This window comes from Delphinapterus leucas, chromosome 1 (genome assembly GCF_059928025.1).
Source record: "Delphinapterus leucas isolate spDelLeu-1000000601 "Yukka" chromosome 1, BTC_Dleu_Yukka2, whole genome shotgun sequence".
Classification (NCBI taxonomy): domain Eukaryota; kingdom Metazoa; phylum Chordata; class Mammalia; order Artiodactyla; family Monodontidae; genus Delphinapterus; species Delphinapterus leucas.
Window position 1 is genome coordinate 163,371,110 of NC_143129.1, and position 20,010 is coordinate 163,391,119.

Here is a 20,010-nt window from a genome sequence, read left to right on the forward strand (position 1 = left end):
CGGCTAGGACGGAGAACTCAGAAAGGTGGGCACGGCCTACGTTCTTTGGTGATTCACAGCTTACTCGCGGAGGCCCTGTCCATCCGCTAACATAGTTTCAACACCCAGCTCTCACCATAAATATCTCTTTTTAAATGTAAAGGAAAATTGAAAGTTTTTTTTTTGCCATTTTGCTTTTGCAAATTTTTGGCCATGAATAATTTATTTAATTTATGGTCAGCTATGATTTCTCACCAATCTTGGTGCCTACCTGGGAGATCTTGTGCAGTAAAAAAGCTCCAACCTACCAATTGTTATCAGATGTAATGAAATTTTTATGACTACTAAATTCAACAGTTAATGAAGTTGACATAATGGTACATTTAGCATTTAATTAAATATTTACTGATTTCAATGTTGCAGTTTTCTTCTTTGTATTGTGGAACTAATAATAATAACATTTTCAGGCCTCAGACTTTTTGTAGGACCCTGAAAAGTACAGTGACATGATGCCTAAAGCGACATGTTGCCTAGAGTGGATTATGCCTAAAGGGTCAAACCGCCCAGAGGGGGCCCCATGCATAGGGAGACTGCAGGCAGGCTTCTTAAGGGACAAACCCCAGAACAGGAGGAAGAGAGGAGGGTGCAGCCATCTGTCACGTGAATGGGCCTCCCCTGGACGTTGTCCCAGGAACTGAACCTGACTTCAGAGCGGCCAGCCCTGGGAATTCCCTGGTGGTCCAGTGGTTAGGATTCTGCGCTTTCAGTGCCGGGGGCCTGGGTTCGATACCTGGTTGGGGAACTAAGATCCTGGAAGCCAAGCATCAAGGCCAAAAAAGAAAAAATAAGACAAAAACTAGAGTAGCCAGCCCTTTCCAGGACTTTGGAAAGGACACCAGAGGATTCTAGAAGCAAAGCTGTGGCTCTGGGATTCCTCTTTCCTGGCAGCACCATCGGCAAAATCCCTACCATTTCCACAGGGCATTTCATCCCTTATTATTGCCTCCAATCCTTGCCCATTTGTGAGGAGATTGTTAAGAGCTTGGGCGGTGGCAGCAGACACACTTGAATTTGAATTCCTGCTCTGCTACTTACTGAAGGGTGGCTTTGCACATGCTCAACTTCTCTGGCATTTCATCATCTCCAAAGGGATGGAAACACTAGACAGGTATGGAGGGGGAGAGCTTCAAAGAGGGACGTCTATGAATGTTCTCAGCACAGTGCCTGGTGCACCGTGTGCCCTCCATAAACGATACCGATTATTGTTGTTGCTGTTAGCTATTAATGTAAAAATGGGGGCTGATGAGATCTCCATTTAAAGTTAGGGGAAAGGAAAGCCATAGTTGGCGGAGGAAAAGAATATGACTTGTCAGCGGTGGCCCAGTAAGGTGGCACCAGAGTTGGAATGCAATTGGTCTTCCGCTTCTGCTTTGGCCTTCCTGCCAGACCCCTGTCATGATAGGAGCCCCGAGAATCCCTGGAGAGGCTCTGTACGGGGTCCGTCTCTACTAGAAGCTTGGTGTTCTGCCCTTCCTTCCCTAACTTCCAGGTCTGGACGTTGGTCACCAGTATGCACTTATTTAAGATTTATACTAGAGATGATTTGAGGCAGCTTTCAGATTAAAAAGTAAAAATTACAGCATCGAAGGATAAAGCAAGAACTGACTCCTGGGGCTTCCCTAGTGGCGCAGTGGTTGAGAATCTGCCTGCTAATGCAGGGGACATGGGTTCGAGCCCTGGTCTGGGAGGATCCCACATGCCGCGGAGCAACTAGGCCCGTGAGCCACAACTACTGAGCCTGCGCGTCTGGAGCCTGTGCTCCGCAACAAGAGAGGCCGTGATAGTGAGAGGCCCGCGCACCGCGATGAAGAGTGGCCCCCACTTGCCACAACTAGAGAAAGCCCTCGCACAGAAACGAAGATCCAACACAGCAAAAATAAATTAATTAATTAATAAACTCCTACCCCCAACATCTAAAAAAAAAAAAAAGAACTGACTCCATCTAAAGAAAGCAGAAAGAGTTGCTGCTTTCAGGTCCCTGAATTGGTCAGGATGCAATGAGGTAATAAGGTAACAAAACTGGGTATCCCTATTTGTCAGCTAAAGCAAAAACAGAAACACGTCGGAAGGCAGAGTTTTTATTTTCTGACAGCAGAAAATACACATCTTCATCTTCAGAGACAAAATGTTTCCTGGAAATAACCCCAAGTGTGAATTTATCATGAGTCCTTGTATAAAGGACACTGAGTGACATAGTGGGCAATATATTCAATTCTGTTTTCATAAAGACAGAAATGCCATTAAGTTGATCAGTTTCTCACATCAGGGTTCTCTGAAGACAGAGAGCATAACATTAAATCATAACCCAGAGAAGGCATTTCTTTAAGGAATTCAGATAATGGAGTCTAGGAGAGACACCTTTGGGTCCATTCCACAAACATTACCGAGCACTTACTCAACCATCCATCCATCCATCCATCCAGCAAACATCTACTGAAGGCCCACCATGACCAGGCACTCTGAATGGCACTGGTGAAGATTGCTTGTAAGAGCTGATGCCTGGACTGAGTTTTGAAGGACAAGTAGGAGAACGCCAGACACAGAAGGAGGGGAGAGCGTTCCAGGCTGAGGGAGCAGCGTGCACAAAGGCCCAGAGGGAAGGAAGAGAGAGAGCACGGCTCATTTCAGGAGTGCAGGGGCCTCAGAATGGCTGGAGCGAGCGTGGTGGGTGGACAGTAGGGAGACAGGAGGAACAGGAGAGAGGGGCAGCCAGGGGCAGGAAGGGAGGGTCTAGCAGAGAACTTGGATTTCACCCTGTAGGCCATGGAGAAACATCCGGGGAAGGCAGGGAAGCTGTGAAATCAGGTTAGTGTTTTAAAAGAAAAGCGGCACAAAGGAAGACATGTTGGATGGGACAGGAGCGGAGTTGGGGGCCCCTGTTATACGGCTGCTGTCAGAAACCCAGAAGAGAGATGTGGAGACCTGGCTAGGACCTGGGAGATGCGAAGGAGGCAGATTTAGAGGACTTGGGAGCTGCCTAGATGTGGGCGCTGAGTGAGAGGGGAGGCCAGAATGATCCCCCAGGTTTCTGGCTCAGCAACTGGGTGGACGTGGAACCTGGTTCCTGAGATGGGGGACCGAGCAGAGGGGCAGGTTGTGGTGCAAGATCAGAAGTAGGTGAGTTCAGTTGTGAGCAGGCTGGGGCAGAGCATCATGCAGGACATCTAAGAGCAGAGGATGCCAGACCCCACACAGGCACCAGGGACTCAGGCGACCTCCAGAAGATTCTGCCATAGGGAACTCCCAGTCTACTGCGGGGGCAGCAAAAGAGAAAGCTGTCAGTTACAGAGAGACTGGGGAGTTGCAGAGCAGAGGGACGGTGCCCCTCCTGCCTGCCCTCCAGCACCCTGGACCGCTGTGAGCACTGCAGGCTCTTCTTGCTGGGTCTACCTCCCTGCATTTGTCCACTCTGCTTTCTTCCTGGAAGGTACCACTTCTTACCTGCCCCTCTCCCCAGGCTGAGCTAGAAGCCCTTCTCATTTCCATAACACCCTGTAATTCTCCCAGAGTCATTATGCTTTGCTGTTTAACTCTTTTCCCAATAAACTATCCATAGCCTGAAGGTGAGGACCGATGGCCATGTCTTCTTCTTCTTTATATCTGTTTCCTCAGCACCTAGCACAGAGCCTGGTGTGCAGATTAATGTTTGTGGCTGCACAAGTAGAAGAATGAGTGAGGAGTAAGCAAATGATACTGAAGAAAAAACATGGAGGGGTGTACGAGGGTGTTGCTAGCTGCTGTAACACACCTCAATATTTTGGTGTCTTTTTGCTGTTAAAGATCATTTCTCACCTAACAGTCCAGTTCAGGTGTCCCAAACGAGTGGGTGACTTTTCTCTACAGGGTGATTTGGGATCCAGGCTTCTTCCATCTCATGGCTCTGCCATCCCCTAGGGACCCCAAATGCTCTGTATCCAGCCAGCAAATGGAGGAATAAGGGTGGGAGGATTTTATGGGGTAAGCCTTGAAGTGACACACACACCGCTTCTGCTTACGTTCCTTGGGCTGGAACCCTTGTCTTATGATTGCACCCAACTGCAAAGGGGGCTGGAAAGTGTAGTCCTGGCTAGGCAGCCACTTCTCAGTGATAAATCGGCACTATTGACATTTTTGGCTAAATAAACCTTTGGGGTGGAGGGGGGCTTCCCTGGGCATGTAGGGTGTTTAGCACCATCTCTACCCCCTAGATGCCAGTAGCACCCTCCAGTGGTGACAACCAAAAATGTCTGTGGACACTGCCCAATGGCCCCTGGGGGCCAAATCACCCCTGGTGGAGAACCATTGCTCGACACAATGGAAGGGGAGGCGTACCGCTCTGATGTCCAGCTAGCTGGCCATGCTGCAAAGGGCATCTAACTAAGCAGAGGGTGTGTGTTGCGGGTGCTGGTTAGGAGAAGCTACCTGAAGGAGGTGACACTTGAGCTGAGTGATTAGGAATCATCTCCTCTGCACAGTGAGAGAAGGAATGGTATTGCACTCAGAGGAAGCAGCGAGAGTGAAGGCGTAGGGGCTACAATAGCATAGCTGATTGGAGGAACTTCAAGTAGAGATGAGAGCCTAGCATAGCCCCTCTCCTGTGGATTATGTCCTCTGACAAGCAGAGGAAACATTTGACCTCTTTTGCCACTGACTTGCATTCTGTCCCTTTCTTTGTTTCACAAACAGGATTTTCTACAGGAAATGCTAGAATTCGATGGTCCCAGCATTTGGTAGCACTGGAGGAATGGTCCAGACTGTGGGCCCTTCTCACATCCCTCTCCTGGTTGTGGGGCTCCCACAGCCTCTCCCAAGTTTGTCCTGGGCTTTTTCTTCCTCAACCGTCTCTGTCACCTTTCCTTGGGAAGCAGATCACTGTCATCTCTACGGTGACAGCCTTGCTCTTGGGAAATACTAGCTTCTGTCCCATCGCGTTCAACATTTTAAAATCCCCACCCTCCACTCAGACACCAGGCTTTTCCTCTGAGCCCTCACCTTTGCTCTGTAGCCCTTCGCTGCCGTCCTACTCAGCCCTCAGCCTCCATTTCTGCCCTCGTTACTAGAGCATCCATTTGCTGGCTCATTTTCTCTCTCTCGGCTTCGGCAGGTTCTTTTATTTTCTTCTTAGGTCAGAATGAAACTTTCAGGGCATCAAGAGTGCAGCCCCTACTTGAATCAGGCCAAGTTCTCCAGAGCACCAGGCCCTGTTTTCCTTCTAAAACCAACTCTGATCTTATCTGGATATTAGGCTTATCTAGGTGAGTCACCACACCACATTGGGCTTTTTGCAATGTGATATTGTGGAGAGACCTTGACCCATGGCTGCCTCTTGCTCCTGGGGAGACAGGAGTGGGTAGGCAGGGAGCCAGCCCTGGGGGCTGGGCTGAGAGTCACACTCTCCTAGGCTAGAGAGGGGAGGGCTATTATTGTCTCTTGGACTCCTGCCTCTCTCTTGGCCTGCAAATGTTCAGGGTCCTCATCTTTGGTCTTCAGAGCCGTGAACCTTTTCAGACTACTTTTTTTTTTTTGCGGTACGCGGGCCTCTCACTGTTGTGGCCTCTCCCGTTGCGGAGCACAGGCTCCGGACGCGCAGGCTCAGCGGCCATGGCTCACGGGCCCAGACGCTCCACGGCATGTGGGATCTTCCCGGACCGGGGCACGAACCCGTGTCCCCTGCATCGGCAGGCGGACTCTCAACCACTGCGCCACCAGGGAAGCCCTCAGACTACTTCTTGATAAAGCAGTCACACTCCACGCAGCCTGATGGGCATCTCTTTAAATCTATTTTCTGACTGTCATGCATTTCTTCTCTCTCTTCCCTCCATCTGTAAAGACCTCTCCTCCTGTTATGTGCTGAATTCTGTCCCTCCCTATGTCGAAGTCCTAACCTCTAGGACCTCAGAATGTGACTATATTTGGAGACAGGGCTTTAAAGAGGTAATTAAGTTAAAACTAAATCTGTGAGGTGAGGCCTAACCCAGTATGACTGGTGTCCTTATAAGAAGAGGAAATTTGGGCACAGATACGTACAGCGGGAAGACAATGTAAAGATGTAGGGAAAAGACATGCCATCTACAAGTCAAGGAGAGCAAACTCAGAAGAGGCCAACCTTGTAGACACCTTGATCTCGGACTTCTAGCCTCCAGAACCTTGAGGCAATACATTTCTGTTGTTTCAGCCACACAGTATGTGGTACTTTGTTATTTGTTATGGCGGCAGCCCTAGCAAATGAATACACCTTGTACTTCCCCCTTTTTAAGACTAAGATCCAATCTCCTCATCATCCCCTAAGAGACCCTGCAAGATCTGGCTCTGGTCCCATCCCCTCCCTCATCTCTTAGGTGTCCCCTCTTATTCACCTTGACCCAGACCCAGCTGCCTTTGCCAGTCCCCCTCCCTTTTCAGGGCCTTGCCCTTCCTTTTCCCAACTCTTTGCATGGCTGCTTATCTTAATTTTCAATCCCACCTTCAAGGTCACCACCTCAGAGAGGCCTTCCCAGACCACCTATGTAAGGTATGCCCCGTGTAGTCCTTCTCACAGCCACTATGAACTTTTTCTTTATAGCATCTTTAATTAGTAACTTTATATATAATTGTTTATTTATCACCTGCCTTCATCAAGCCAGGGACAGTTCAGTCAGGTGTATATATCTAGCGCAGTGTCTGGCATGTAATGATGCTCAATTACTATTTGTTGAGTAAATCAATCTTCACCTCGTCAACGTATCCAGGCTTCAGGGTCCAGCCCCAATTCTGCTTCCCTCCTTAAAGTGGCCTTATAATCCCCCAAGTCCACGAAAAGCTTACGGTCTTGACATGCCTTTGTTACTGTCTGTAACATGCCTTTTTCTGTCCTGGCGATTAGCACTGCCTGGGTTGTGGGGGGGTTTCCATCTGTGCCCCGCGTCCTCCCATGCAGGGCCACACACTGTGCATCTCTGCATTGCCCACAGCACAGCCTGGCACAGGGCCCAGAGCTCAGGAGGCCTCAGTAAGTATATGTGGGCACAGATAGATCAGAGAGAGGGAGGAATGGTGGCGAAGTGAGTAGCTGGGCCAGTGTCAGGAATTAAAAGGGTGTCCCTGCCCTCCACGGCCCCCAGGGAGAAGGATGACAAATGTCCCATTGCCAGGGAGGGTTCTGGGGTAAACATCAGCCGTGGGTTGCAGCCACAGAGCAAAGTTCTGGGGCTGAGGAGGGAGTGGGGGAAGCCCACTGGCCTGGAGCCCCAGAATTATAGAGCAGCCCAGACTCTCTCCTGCCCAGCTGTGGGCTGCAATGGAGGGCTCTGCCCGCTGGAGCTCGAGGACCCCTCTGGCAGGAGAGGGGAGAGGCCCAAGCTTAGGAGCCAGGGCTTTCCCCCCCAGGGAAGGTCCCACCAAGAGCACCCCCAAGGGTGCCACCCACCTACGGCCCAGCCAGTCCCTCCCTTCTCTCCAGCGCTGGCGGGAAGGCCAAGGCTTGGCTGGCTGAGCCCTCTCTTTTGGGGCATGGGCTTGGACAATGGGAAGCGACAAGCCCCCTCCTCGCTGCTCCGGGGACATAAAGCAGGCCTTTCACTGTGGAGTTCTGGCCGTTTCGGTCGGTTCTTGGCACCCAGCGAGGCGGCGTCGGGAGGGGCGAGAAAGCCAGCCTGTTGGCGGTGGGGAAGGGGCCCGGCGATTCTGAGGCCGCTCACCGGCCCGGGGCTACCGGGATGGCTCCCCAGCTGCGGGATGAGCTCATACTGGGAAACCGGAACAACTTGAGGTGGAGGAGGGAGCCGGGCATCAAGGGAGCTGCGAGATCGGGAGATCGCGGCTCCGCACAGCAAGTTTTTCTTGGGGGGCAAGGACAAGCATCCACTCCTCCAGCCCTGTCCGCCGCCTTCCCCACTCCGGTCGTCAGCCCCATAGCCCTTTCCACTCTCTTTCCCGGAAACTCCCACCGACCGCGGGCCATTGCCCCCTGGGCTCGCAGATACTAGAGCTCCGGCTTGCCAACCCCCCAAAGCCCCTAGCGCAGCCTCTCCCGGGTGCCTCGGGCAAAGGCGGAGGGTGTTTCCCAGCTAGTGCCTTTCCACCCCGCGCGCCGGGGGGACCTCCTCCCCAGGCCCTGCCCCTCCTGCTTCCCCCCGTAGCGTCTGTTCCCTCTCGCGGAGAGTTTGGCGTAGACAGCTAAGGAGCCATCGTGACTGACGGAGGAGCCTACGAGGGACGAGACAGAGACGGAGACCGAGTGGGGGTGGGGACCGGCGCTGAGCCCTTGGGGCCTGGCGGCAGCGGCGGCGGGAAAGAAGTGGGGAGGGGCTCACGCCATTGGGGGAAACTCGTGTGGTTTGGGGCCAGGGCTGGGAGGAGGAGGGTAAGGATGAGAAGAAGCCGGGTTATTTAATTTTGAGGATAAATTGCACAAGTAACTCTTGCACCGTTCCTCTCCCAACCTCACTTCCCCTCCCCCACCGCAACGGACACAAGCACGCCTCCCTCCATCCCGAGATTTTGCCTTAGGGTAGAGAAGGACGGAACGGAGCCAAACCCGCGGGTTCCCCCACCCCCGCCCCTCCTTCCCTCCAGTTCTTAATCCTGGGTCTACGCACACACGCCCTTCTCCTGGGATGGGGTAGGAGGCTGCTGCCACTGGGGCTGGTAAGCATCGCCCCACGCCGCAGATTGCAAGTTCAAAGTCACCACCCAAGATCAGCTCGTAAGAGCCGTGACTTGGGGAACCGCGTCCTTCTTTGGTTACCTTTTCCCAGACAGTATTCTAATTTCTAAACGTGGAAGAGGCGTGTGTGTACGTGTGTGTGTGTGTGCGCGCGCGCCTCTGTGTCAATATCACTGTGTGTGTGCTCGTGTGTGTGTGTATGGGGGGTGTATTATGGGTGATCTTATAAATGGAAACGAGAGAACTGAACTTAAAAGAAACTGGTCAATTGTAAAACAAACAGGAATAAACAACCCTTTAGATGTAATCTGTGGTTTCTCTGGAGGTGGAGGTGGCGCTGAAGAGGAACACCCGCCCCCTCCCAATATTTTCTCCTTTGCTGCGCCTCCACCCCCAGCATTTGGAGCGGCGGAGAAGCGGCTCCGGAGTGATTAATCCGGGGATAATTCACCCCCCCGCCCCCCGGCGCGAACCCCCCGAAGCGGGATTGGAGCGAGTCATTTCCGAGAGCGCAGCGCGCCTCTCCCCGGCCGGGCGGACACTTGGTTCATTCCAGCCGCAGAAGCTCAGAGCTCCCGCGTACCGGGATTTTTTCCGAGCAGAAAAAAGCTCCAGAGCTCTCCTGACCTCCTTTCTCCTCCACTGCGAGGGGAGCCTCTCCCTCGGCGCTGCCGGTCGCGCCATGCCGCGCTCGCGGGGACGGAAGCAGGGGCGCTGCGTCTGCCCCGCGGGGAGGGCTCGCGCCGAAGCCGGGATTTCGGCGCTTGTGCCGGGCGCCGGGAGCCGCTGGGGCCGTCCGCCGACACCGCCGCCGCCGCCGCCGCCGCTGCTGCTGCTGCTGGGCTGGGGGCTGCTCAGCGCCTCGGCCGCCGCGGGTAAGTCCGGCCGCGCCGGGGAGCCGGCGGCCGCCGCGCGCCCCACCCGAGCCCCGAGCCCACCCATCCACGACCCGGTCCCTGTCCCTTCCCCCCGCCCTCCGCCTTAACCTCCCGCCCTCTCAAACGCCGACCCTCCTGCTCAGCCTCGCCTCTGCCCCCCCCTCTTTTCCCCCACCCTCACCCGTCCTCCCCGCCACCCTCACCCTCACTGCTACCCACACCCCCAGCCGCAACTTGGCCGGATCCGGCCAGGGGGCCTGGGAGACAGACCATCCCCGCCCGGGGTTGCGGGGCTCCCGGACCGTGGCTTCAGTTTCTTCAGCCTCCCAGCCCCCAAGGTGCTAGGCTTTTCCCAGATAAACTTTCCGGGAGCCCTCCCCGCCTCCAGATCCTCGTTGGCACGCCCGTCCTGGGGGCTGGAGCGGAACGGCGCGCCCCCTCCCCATTTGCTCGTCTGCAGGGTCTGCCCTTCCCTGCCCCCGCCCATTTCTCTCGCAACTGAAGCCCGCGCCCCCGCCGGAGCCGCCCGGAGACTGCGGCCGCCACCCGCCTCCCCAAGTGTCCCCCTGCCTGGGCGCTCTGGGCTGGGAGGGGGGTCAGCTGGGCGGGGGTCCAGAGCACGCCGAGCTGGAGGACTCAGGTGGGGGCTGGAGGGTGCTGAGCGACGGGCAGGCGGGGGCGGGGGTTGCGCCCGGGGGCAGGGGAGGGAGTGTCGCCGCCAGGCTCCGCGTCGCCACATTGCCTTCGGTTTCCACTCCGCGCCAAAGTGCCCTTTCCCGCGCCCTGCTGCAGCCGAGCGCCGGGTCTGCGGCAGCGGCGGCGCGGGCGGCGGGACCTGCTCCCGGCGACCGAGTCGGGGAGGCGGAAAGACCTGGCGGGTGTGGCGAGTCCCGGAACTTCGCCGATGTGTGGCCGCAGCTTGCGGACCGGGAAGGCACTCGGACCTTGGAGAGAACCCAGTCCCCACTGGGAACCACTGGCCTCGACTGCTGCCCTTCCGCTTTACCCCCTGCACCCCTCCGAGGCTCAGCTCTAGCCACAGCCTAGAAAGTTCTGTGTCCCCGGGTGGGGACGGGTCCGACGGGCGATGCCTGGGGCCGCATTTTTATTTAGCCTGGAAGCTGACACCCACGGGGGGAGAAAACCCGTAACACCTGCTGCCCAGGCTTTGACTGAGAGCACCTCCGGCCTGGAGCTGTGTTGGGTTTTTTATTTACTTATTTATTTTGTTTTTTTTTTAAACCACCGATTGAACCTTTGAAGGCTTGGCCTCAGCCATCCGAGCCTCTAGGTGGTCCCTTTTTGGAAACTGCGACACTTCCCTGGCGAGCTCTTCTGTCCACTCTGGGCTCCAGCATCTTGTGAGCCAGTGCCCGCAGACCGTGTCGCCAGCTCCTTAGCCGGGAATGTTAGGGCTGCTGGTCGGGAAGGGCGCCCCGAGCCAGCCCTAGCTCTCCCATCCCTACTTGACCGGACTTTCTCAGGTTCCCTTAAGAGTCATAGCGGCCGACACCCAGAGAGGGGCGCCCGCGGTGCGCGCGCCTAGGAGCTCAGGCCTCGCGCACACCCACACCCACTGGGTGGCTGCACAGTTCACAACGACGCCGCTGGTCACCAGACTTGCCACATGAGAGGTGGGGGTACCGCTGGTACCGGCTGTCAGGCCTCTCAGACGTGTGTCCAGGAGCGGCCCCTGCTCTGGCTTAGCAGACCTGAGATTACCCCTAATATGATCCAGCTGGGTTTCTGGCTCGATTTGTCCCTGCCCCTTGGGCATGTCATGCCCCCAGGGAAAGAAGAAGGCCGACTACCGGAGCTTGCACACTGCTGGGCTGTGTTGGAATCCTGCCTTGGAGAGATCGGTTGGCTTGCAGCTCTTTGGTTGGCAGAGAAGTTGGGGGTGGGAGCGCTGAACGGCTTGGGGGAGGGGGTGCTTGCTCTCTGGTGGGCGCGCTCTGCCTTCCCATCCCGCATTTACATGTGGTGTTTGACCTTGCCAGCAGCAGAGATTTGGAAGTGGACTTGGTGACAGGTGATGGCAGGATTTGGCACATTAGAGGGGGAAGCACATTTATTTTGTGTTCTCTTCGTGCCGTTGACTCTAAAAGATGCTCAGGACTGCGCCGTCTCCCTTCCTTGGCCCGGTGATGACTGGATAAAATGAATGTAGGATTTGAACCTGCCTTCAACTTGGACACTCACCCCTTCCATCTGTGCCCTCACACTTCCCCTACCCCCAGCCTCCCTAGAGACCTTCCAGCAGTTACCTCCTCCCCCTGGATGATAGATCAATCACTCTCCTGTCTTTTGTTTTCCCTAAACAACTTAATCTCTAACATAAAACAAGCCAACCAGACTTCTTGGCCCCATTGACCTTGTAGCTCCCATCCCATCTTTCCTTCTCGTTTACAAGTTAACTCTCTTCAGACGAGTCCTGAACTCACTTTCTCTGCGACCATTCAATCCCTGCTGACTGGCTTCTGTCCCCAGGACTGGAACTCTCTAGGAAAGATCACTGGTGACCCCCTTAATCGCCAAACCCATCTGCTTTCTCTTTCTTTACCTCTCTGAAACTGTGAACACTTTGGATTACTTCTTTTAAAATTTCTCTTCCTTGGGCTTCCGGCACACTGTGCTCGGCTGATTTTTTCTCCTACCTCTTGGCTGTTCCTTCCCAGTTTCTAATAGTAGCACTTATTCCCCTCTTGAAAGTCTGGCTTCCTGCAGTGTTCCATTCCTTATGCTTTTCCTCATTTCCTTTCACTCCTCCCTGGGTGAGCTCATCCAGGCCCATTTCTTCCACTACCACACTCTGACGCTTCCAGACAGATCTCTCCTGCCAAGATGCTTCTCCTGATATATGTCTATTGGCTTCCTAGCCCACGGAAGCTCTGGATCTAGACAGCCCGTAGAACCGGCTGACTCTTGGACATCTTCACATAGATGTTTCCCTTCCAAAGCAAACTCATTAGCTCTGCACCTAACCTCCAGTATCCTCCATGCAGGCTGGTGGTACTGGCAGCTTCCCAGTTACCTAGCCGGGAGCCTTAGGATCATCCTCAACTCCTTCCTTATCAGGTGGCCATCAAGTTCTGTCAGTTTCATGCTCTCAAATGTTCTCAAACCTGGCTACTTTTCTCCGAATTAAGCAGCTCTGAGCATTGAAAAGACTGTTATGCTTCCCATTTCCTTAATAAGTAATTTAAAATAAAGGCAATATTAAACTGTAAGTGTAAGGGTTTTTATACTTACAGTTTAAAGTTCTGATTTTTCCCATGCTAACCACTTCATTGCTTTAAAAGAAATCAAATATCAAATTATTTTTTAAAAAATTCTCCCTGCTTTGCTTGTTTTCAGAGGCCTCTAAAAAACTGGAGCACTGACCATACCCAGTGTTTGATGACACTACTAAGTGAATTGTATTCAAAGTAGTTATTTATCTGCCTCACGTATTGAACTGTGAGCTTCCTAAGGGCAGGGACAGTGCTTTATTTCTCTTGGCATCCCCAGCACCCAGCTCAGGACCTGGCATAGAATTGGTGGCTGATAGATGGTTGTTAAATCAGCAGAAGATTTTTTAAAATATCTTTTTCTTGGACAGTTTACTAGGGGCTGATAAGCCTAAAATAAGAGTTTTAGGGATCAAAGAAGCCAGTTGGTTTGCAGAGGTAATGCGACAACAAAGCCACCTGATCCCCAGTTGCTTTCCCTCCAGAACCAAATGTCACAGATTGGTAAGATAGCTCCTTAAGTTCTAGAACCAATGCAAGAACAAGCCCTAAGCATTACCCACCCCCCCACCCCCCCAGGAAAGGCATCAATGTATGGATTTGAACTTCCATTTGCAATTGAGCTGTGCGTTTATGGTTTTAAAAAAGAAACTGACCACAGAAGAGAGTGTTGACCACATCCCGGACTGGTGACAGTGTAGCTCTGTTGAAGGTGAGGCTAGAATGATGTGGAAAGGCACTGGAGAACCAGATTGCCAGGGCTCGGACACTGCGAGGTTTGGGTGTGTCCAGAAGAGTCCAGCAGCTGGCTTCAGCGACACCAACTTGCCTCGTGTGTCTCATCTGCCTCTGTTTCATCATCATTGTCATGCCAGCAGGATTTAGGGACTCTGATGGCTCAGCAGAGCCAGATGTTCGTTGTTGGAGAACTAGCTGATCTTCAGACCTCCCCAAGGCTCAGGCTGCCTGCCTGCAAAAGGGACAAGGCATCTCTGCGTTTTGGAAGGGATTAGAAATCAGAGATGCAACAGGCCCAGCACATACATATTGATTGTGCCCATTGAATGCAAGATGGGGTTGGAACAGGAACACTGAGGACAGAGGACTCGGCCAGGAAGTCTGTGCACCCTCCCAATATCCTCCTCCACTGCTCAGAAAGCTGTACCCAGGGGAGTGACACTAACAGCTGATGTCTGTTGAGTCCTCACCATGTGCTGATGGCAACCCAAGCACTTGCATGTATTAATTCGACCCTCACAGCAACCCAGTGAGGCCAGTAATATTATTCTCCCCATTTTATCCACAAAGAAATAGGTTCAGAGAGGACACGTAACTTAACCACACCACTAGTCAGCCAGAGATTGAACCCAGGCCTGCCTGACTCCAAATCCTTTACTGGTACCCACCCTGTTATCTGATTTCTAAGGAGACCCAGCTGGTGCTACCCCTGGAATCCTTCCACACAGGCTGCCTGTCTCTGTCCTGCTTTTCCCACTGGGCTGTGCCCATCAGTTATGCTGTGATGCTTTTAGCACTTGAGCCTGGATCTCAACCTTCCAACTCCTCAAGCAGCCATGGTCCATCCATCTCCACCACAGCTCCTGGAGGGTGACTACAAAGCCGTCCTTGATTTGCTTCTAGTCCCAGGCACTAGTCTCGACTGAACTCTGCTGTGAACTCTCACAACCGAGGTTGTAAAACTCCTCGTATTGTAAAACTCATCAGGACATATCGGGATTTCTTGTTTAATGAGACAACGTCTGCCTTTCCCTAAGGTTCCATGAACTCAGGCGAGCAGTGTAGCCCAGATCACGGCACATAGCAGACACTCAATAAACACCTGGTGAAAGGATCAGAGGCAGGTTCTCTGGAGCCCAGGGTTCCCTTTCTCTATGACTGTCCTTTTGGACATTCCCAAGGCAAGGGGCTTGGAGGAGTGGGATGTGATGAAGGGGCATCCCCAGGTGGGAGGCGGCCCTATGTCCTTCTACATATTACCAACAATAGCTCTCCTTTACTGAGTACTGGCTTAGTGCTTTACAGACATTCCTATTCAATTCTCACAACAATTCAGGTACTATAATATCACATTTGAAGAGACTGAGACTCAGAAATTCAACAATTTGGCCAAGATTATAGAGCAGATAGGAGAGGAGACAGGATTGAACCTCAGGGCTTCCTGACTCTAGGGCCCATCCTTTTAATTCATGGAAAGCATCTGACACAGTGCCGGACCTGTTGTTAGCATTCAGTGTATGTTAAATTCTGCCACTACCTCTACTGCTGCTACTATTGTCCACATGCGTTCTGCACCAGCCTCTTGGAATTATAAGAGAAACAGTTCTCATCCTGTACCGCTCTAAGATGCCACCAGATGCGTCAGCAAGGCTTTCCTCTGCTCCTCCCACGGAAAGCACGCTCAGAACCTGGCGCACTCACCCACCTGTCAGGCCTGGTTAGTACACCTCTTCCTGGAGGGGTGAAGAGGGCAGACCCTCTAGCTCCCCCTAGAGGTTGGAGAATGTCACTGACACTGCCTTCCTTGGGTTTCGCTCTGAGTGGGATATGGCCTCCCAATCCCTCCTCTCCATCTGCTACAGAGATTTTCCACGACAACAGGGGAACATCTGGGTGAACCTGAAAATGGAGGGTTACCTCAGAGTTTTCCACCTCACAGAGACACTGTCTCAGGATTCAGCGGCTTTGAATAGAATTCGGCTTCCCGTTGGGCCCACAGAAAGCAAAGGGTAGGCTATGCAATGTGGGTTTCTCAACTTGAAAATAGTGGTGTGGTTCTTAGAGCTCTTTCCTGGTTCTTGTAAGTTAAGAGAAACATGAAACTCATATTTATTTTCTTTCTGGATGTGGGAGCTCAACCCCCTGGGCTATCTTTTCATACCCCACCTTTAAAGATGAGATTCTTTTTTGGGGGGGCCTGTACAAATTCAAGACATAATAAGAATTACATACTCTTTTTAGAGCATGCTTTTGATTCCCTATCAATAGATTAAGCATTTTGGAAGTTGTTTGAAAAAAATAAAGATGAGATTCTGTATCTTTTTTTCCTTCCTCTTCCACCCCAATACACACTTAACTCTTAGATCTCTGGGGTCCTTTGGCTTTCTCATATAGTTTCGCATGACATGAAGAATGGTCATGCCCTGTATACATTAAAAAGGAACTTTGGCCAAGCAGGAGACGGGAGGGGAGCAGGCAGGAGATGGGATGGGAGTGGATGGAATGGAATATGATGGGGTGGGATTGGAGAAACAGGATAATTTGAGATGGACTGAGGTGAAGTAGGAAGGAGTGAGTTGGGGTAGGATCAAGCATGGGTTGGGATGTATATTGGGATGGAACAGATAGAATGAATTGGGACGGACTGAGATGGGTGGTGGAATGAAATGGAATAGGATTGAGTAAAATATGATGGTTTGAGGTGGAATTGGGAGATATAGAGTGTTCGGGGGATTGACTGGGATAGGACGGAGTGAAGTGGGATAGGATTGGGTCAGAATGGATTGGGGTGGGATGGGATGGGGTGGGATAAGATGGGATGGGTGGAGTTGAGTTGGGGTAGAGTGGGACGATCAGGATATGGTAGAGTGGAGTGAATGAGTTGTGGTGGGATGGGGTGAGATGGGGATGAGTTAGGATGTATTGGGGTGGCTTAGGTTGGGTGAATTGGGAGGGGATACGGGAGATGTAGTGGGATTATATAACCAATTGAGTGGGCACTGTGAGGAAATGGGAAATTAAGGAGGGTACCAGAAACAACCTAACCTGCTTCACCTTATTGTAGCATCTTCATCTTCCTCCCCAGAACTCCTCAGTTCCTCACTTGCCTGAACTGTGAAATTTCTAGCAGATAGAAAGTCCCCATCAGCCCTTGGTTCCACACTGGTGTCGATTCTAAAATGCTGATGGCTCCGCTCTCTGCTACTGGGGGTCTTCAGGGAGAAATTGGAAGTCCTGTGTGGCCGCCACCGTGAACCCTAGCAGAGAAGTATGCCAGGCACAAGGCAGGAGCCCCAGTGCAGCCCTTGTCAAGCCCAACATCAGAGAAGGGCACTGTGCCCGCCCTGGAGCTAGCGGGGTGGCTGTACCCACAGAAAGCAAAGTTCTGGGTAGTGTAGGGGTTCACCTCTGTGGTCCCCTCTCTTGAGGAGTTTCCGCACTGGAAACTGCCTTTCACTTTCTACCTATTTGTTTCTTATTGTTGGAAAATTTTAAACTGAATTGAGCTGTAAGGAGATGTCAATTCTGCCCTTGAAAATCATCGTTATAAGACACTCTTGTGATGCTAAAAATAATGTCTGTGTAGGTAAATCACTGACAGCACCAAGATAACTCTTAGAAACTTATTTGAGAATCTCCCACGTGGTCTGGAGCAGAAAATAAGGGCTCATATTGTGGCACAAATAGCCTTCCTCCCTGCCCATGTCTCATTTATACTCAAGTGCAATTATAATCCAGAAACCCAAAAAATTATGCGTCCATCTTCTTGGTTTTCAAATAGGCAATAGAATAAGGTCCATTATTAAGTAGCTACATCTATTTATTGATTGAAAGTAAGCAGGTGTGACAGTTGCAACTTGGGAGAAAGCAGAAACTTTGAAATGGACCATCTGAGATACAAGCGAATTATCAGAGATTGCCTAGGCATTTTGTGCAGCGTGATTGATAACCCTTTCTGAGATGAGCAAGGGTGGTAGAGTCGACTCAGGCCCCGGGAGGTTTGTCTGCGGGTTGCTGCCTAACTCCCCACCCCGGCCTGAGTCTTACCACCTCCTGCCCTCATCACTCCTCCATCACCATGTCAGGGGTGGGAGTCAAAGGTGGAGAGAGGCTCAGAGACTGGGTGAGGCTTGGTGATGGTGCATGGGATTTCCGGCACATTACTTGGCAACAAAAAGGAGGTGAAAGTTTAATGATTTATTTTCAATCCATGACCAACAAGGACCTACTGTATAGCACAAGGAGCTGTGCTCAATATTCTATAATAACCTAAATGGGAAAAGAACTTGAAAAAGAATAGATACATGTATAACTGAATCGCTTTGCTGTACACCTGAAACTAACACAACATTGTTAATCAACTTTACTCCAATATAAAATAAAAATGAAAAAATAAAATAAAATGTTCCTAGTGTGAAAACTGCCCCTTCAAGGATGGCATCCCTCCCCCCGGGGACCTGTGTTGCCCTGCTCTCCTGGCCTTTGTCATTTGTGCAGTCCTAGAAGGGCTGAGCCACGGCAGATTCATAGCTGAAAGGAACACGTCCTGATACGTTTGATATGTTTCTTGAACTTTGGCCTGAGAGTCAGGAAACTAGTCTTCCAGCCTTGGTCCTGCCTCTACATCTCATTCCTTCTTCCTGGGCCTGACTTCCTTGCCTGTAAAGTGGAGATAATAATACCCACCTCGTCTATGTAATGCTGAACTTGGCCTTATTTAATCAACAAAACAAAAAGGACCCAGAGATTTTAGAGTAGGTCACCAGTGTAAGCCCCATCCAATGGGAGACCCTGCCCAGTGGCCAGGCTGGCTTGGCATGCCAGGGATGTGAATCTCACTACCTTTGCAGACAGCGTGCTTGGCTATGCTTCAGGGCGCAGGGGTAGTGGATGAAGGAGGGTGAACTCACTCAGCTTCCTGGCCCTTATCCATTCTTACCCTCCAAGTGGCAGATCCTGAGAAGTTGAAAGGGAGGACACGAACAGTTCCCATCCACCGCCCATCAGGTATCTGCTGCAGCCTCCTCCCTTCCCACCCACCCACCTACCCCGGGGCAGCATCACTGAACTCAGGCTGGGCGAGGTGATTGCTAGGGCTTCATATTCACTAAGACATCCATCCAGGGGACAAGATTTGCCCCGAGGCCTTTTAACTCTAGCAAGATGGAAATTCCCTGTGTTTGAGGACCACTGGGACTCACATCTCTTGTGACATTTTGTTCCAAGAAACACGGAAAGAGGAAAATGTAACAAGGATGGTTTTCCTGGTCATGTGGAAGGCACTGCTGGGTGTTTGTTGGTTTCTGCTTTTTTCTTTTTTTCTTTGAGCATGACATGGAATTAACCTACCCTCAGATCATGACACTTTATGATCATCTATCTATGAAAGGCTCCTTTCTTGTTTTATTTAAAAACATTTCCTTCCTTTATCCCCAATCCCAAGGCAATTGTTGCCTTCTCCCATCAGTACCCACTCTAATATATTTTATATATGTCTTGAAATATGCATGGATCCTTATAAAATATGTAAGGTTGTTTTGTGTGCATATGTAAATTTACATAAATGATAGTGAACTATAAATTTAATCAAGTGAATTGCTTTATTGACTTAGCACTATATTTTATAGATCTAGCCCTGCTCCTTGTATGTGTCTAGTCCTTCACTGCATTATGAGTTGTGCATCCATCACATTGTATATATCCACTCCCCCTGGGAATAAACCCCTGGCTTGTCTGTAACTCCTCCTGACTACACATGAAGCTCTGGAGAACATCCTTGTACATTCTCTCTTGGGACCCCGTGTAAGAATAACTCTGGGCTATACAGGGTGGACGATTGGGATCCCTGAGTTAACATGTTGATTTTCTATGATATGCCATAATATTTTCCAGAGCAGCTGAGCTAGGGCTCATTTCCACCAAGAGTGCACTAGAGTTTCTGTCTCCCCATGTCGTTACCAATACTAACATTGTCCACCTTTCTAATTTTTTTCCATTCTGATAAGTTTAAAGCGCCATCTCGTTGTTTTGTTTTATTTTGCATTTCTCTGATGACTAGTAAGTTTGAATATCTCTTATATGCTTGTTAGCTATTTGAGCTTCTCTTTTTGTGAATTGCCTAGTCATATTCTTTTCCTTTTTTTTTTTTTTGCGGTACGCGGGCCTCTCACTGTTGTGGCCTCTCCCGTTGCGGAGCACAGGCTCCAGACGCGCAGGCTCAGCGGCCATGGCTCACGGGCCCAGACGCTCCACAGCATGTGGGATCCTCCCGGACCGGGGCACGAACCCGCGTCCCCTGCATCGGCAGGGGGACTCTCAACCACTGCACCACCAGGGTAGCCCTCTTTTCCTATTTTTAAATTGGATTTCCTGTCTTAATTTAGAAAAATCTGGGTTTGATTTTCAGGAGTTCCTTTTATATTCCAGATATTGCCCTCTGTCAGTTTTAGAGATTACAGATAACTTCTCCCAATCTTTCATCTATTTTGTTTATGATGTCTTT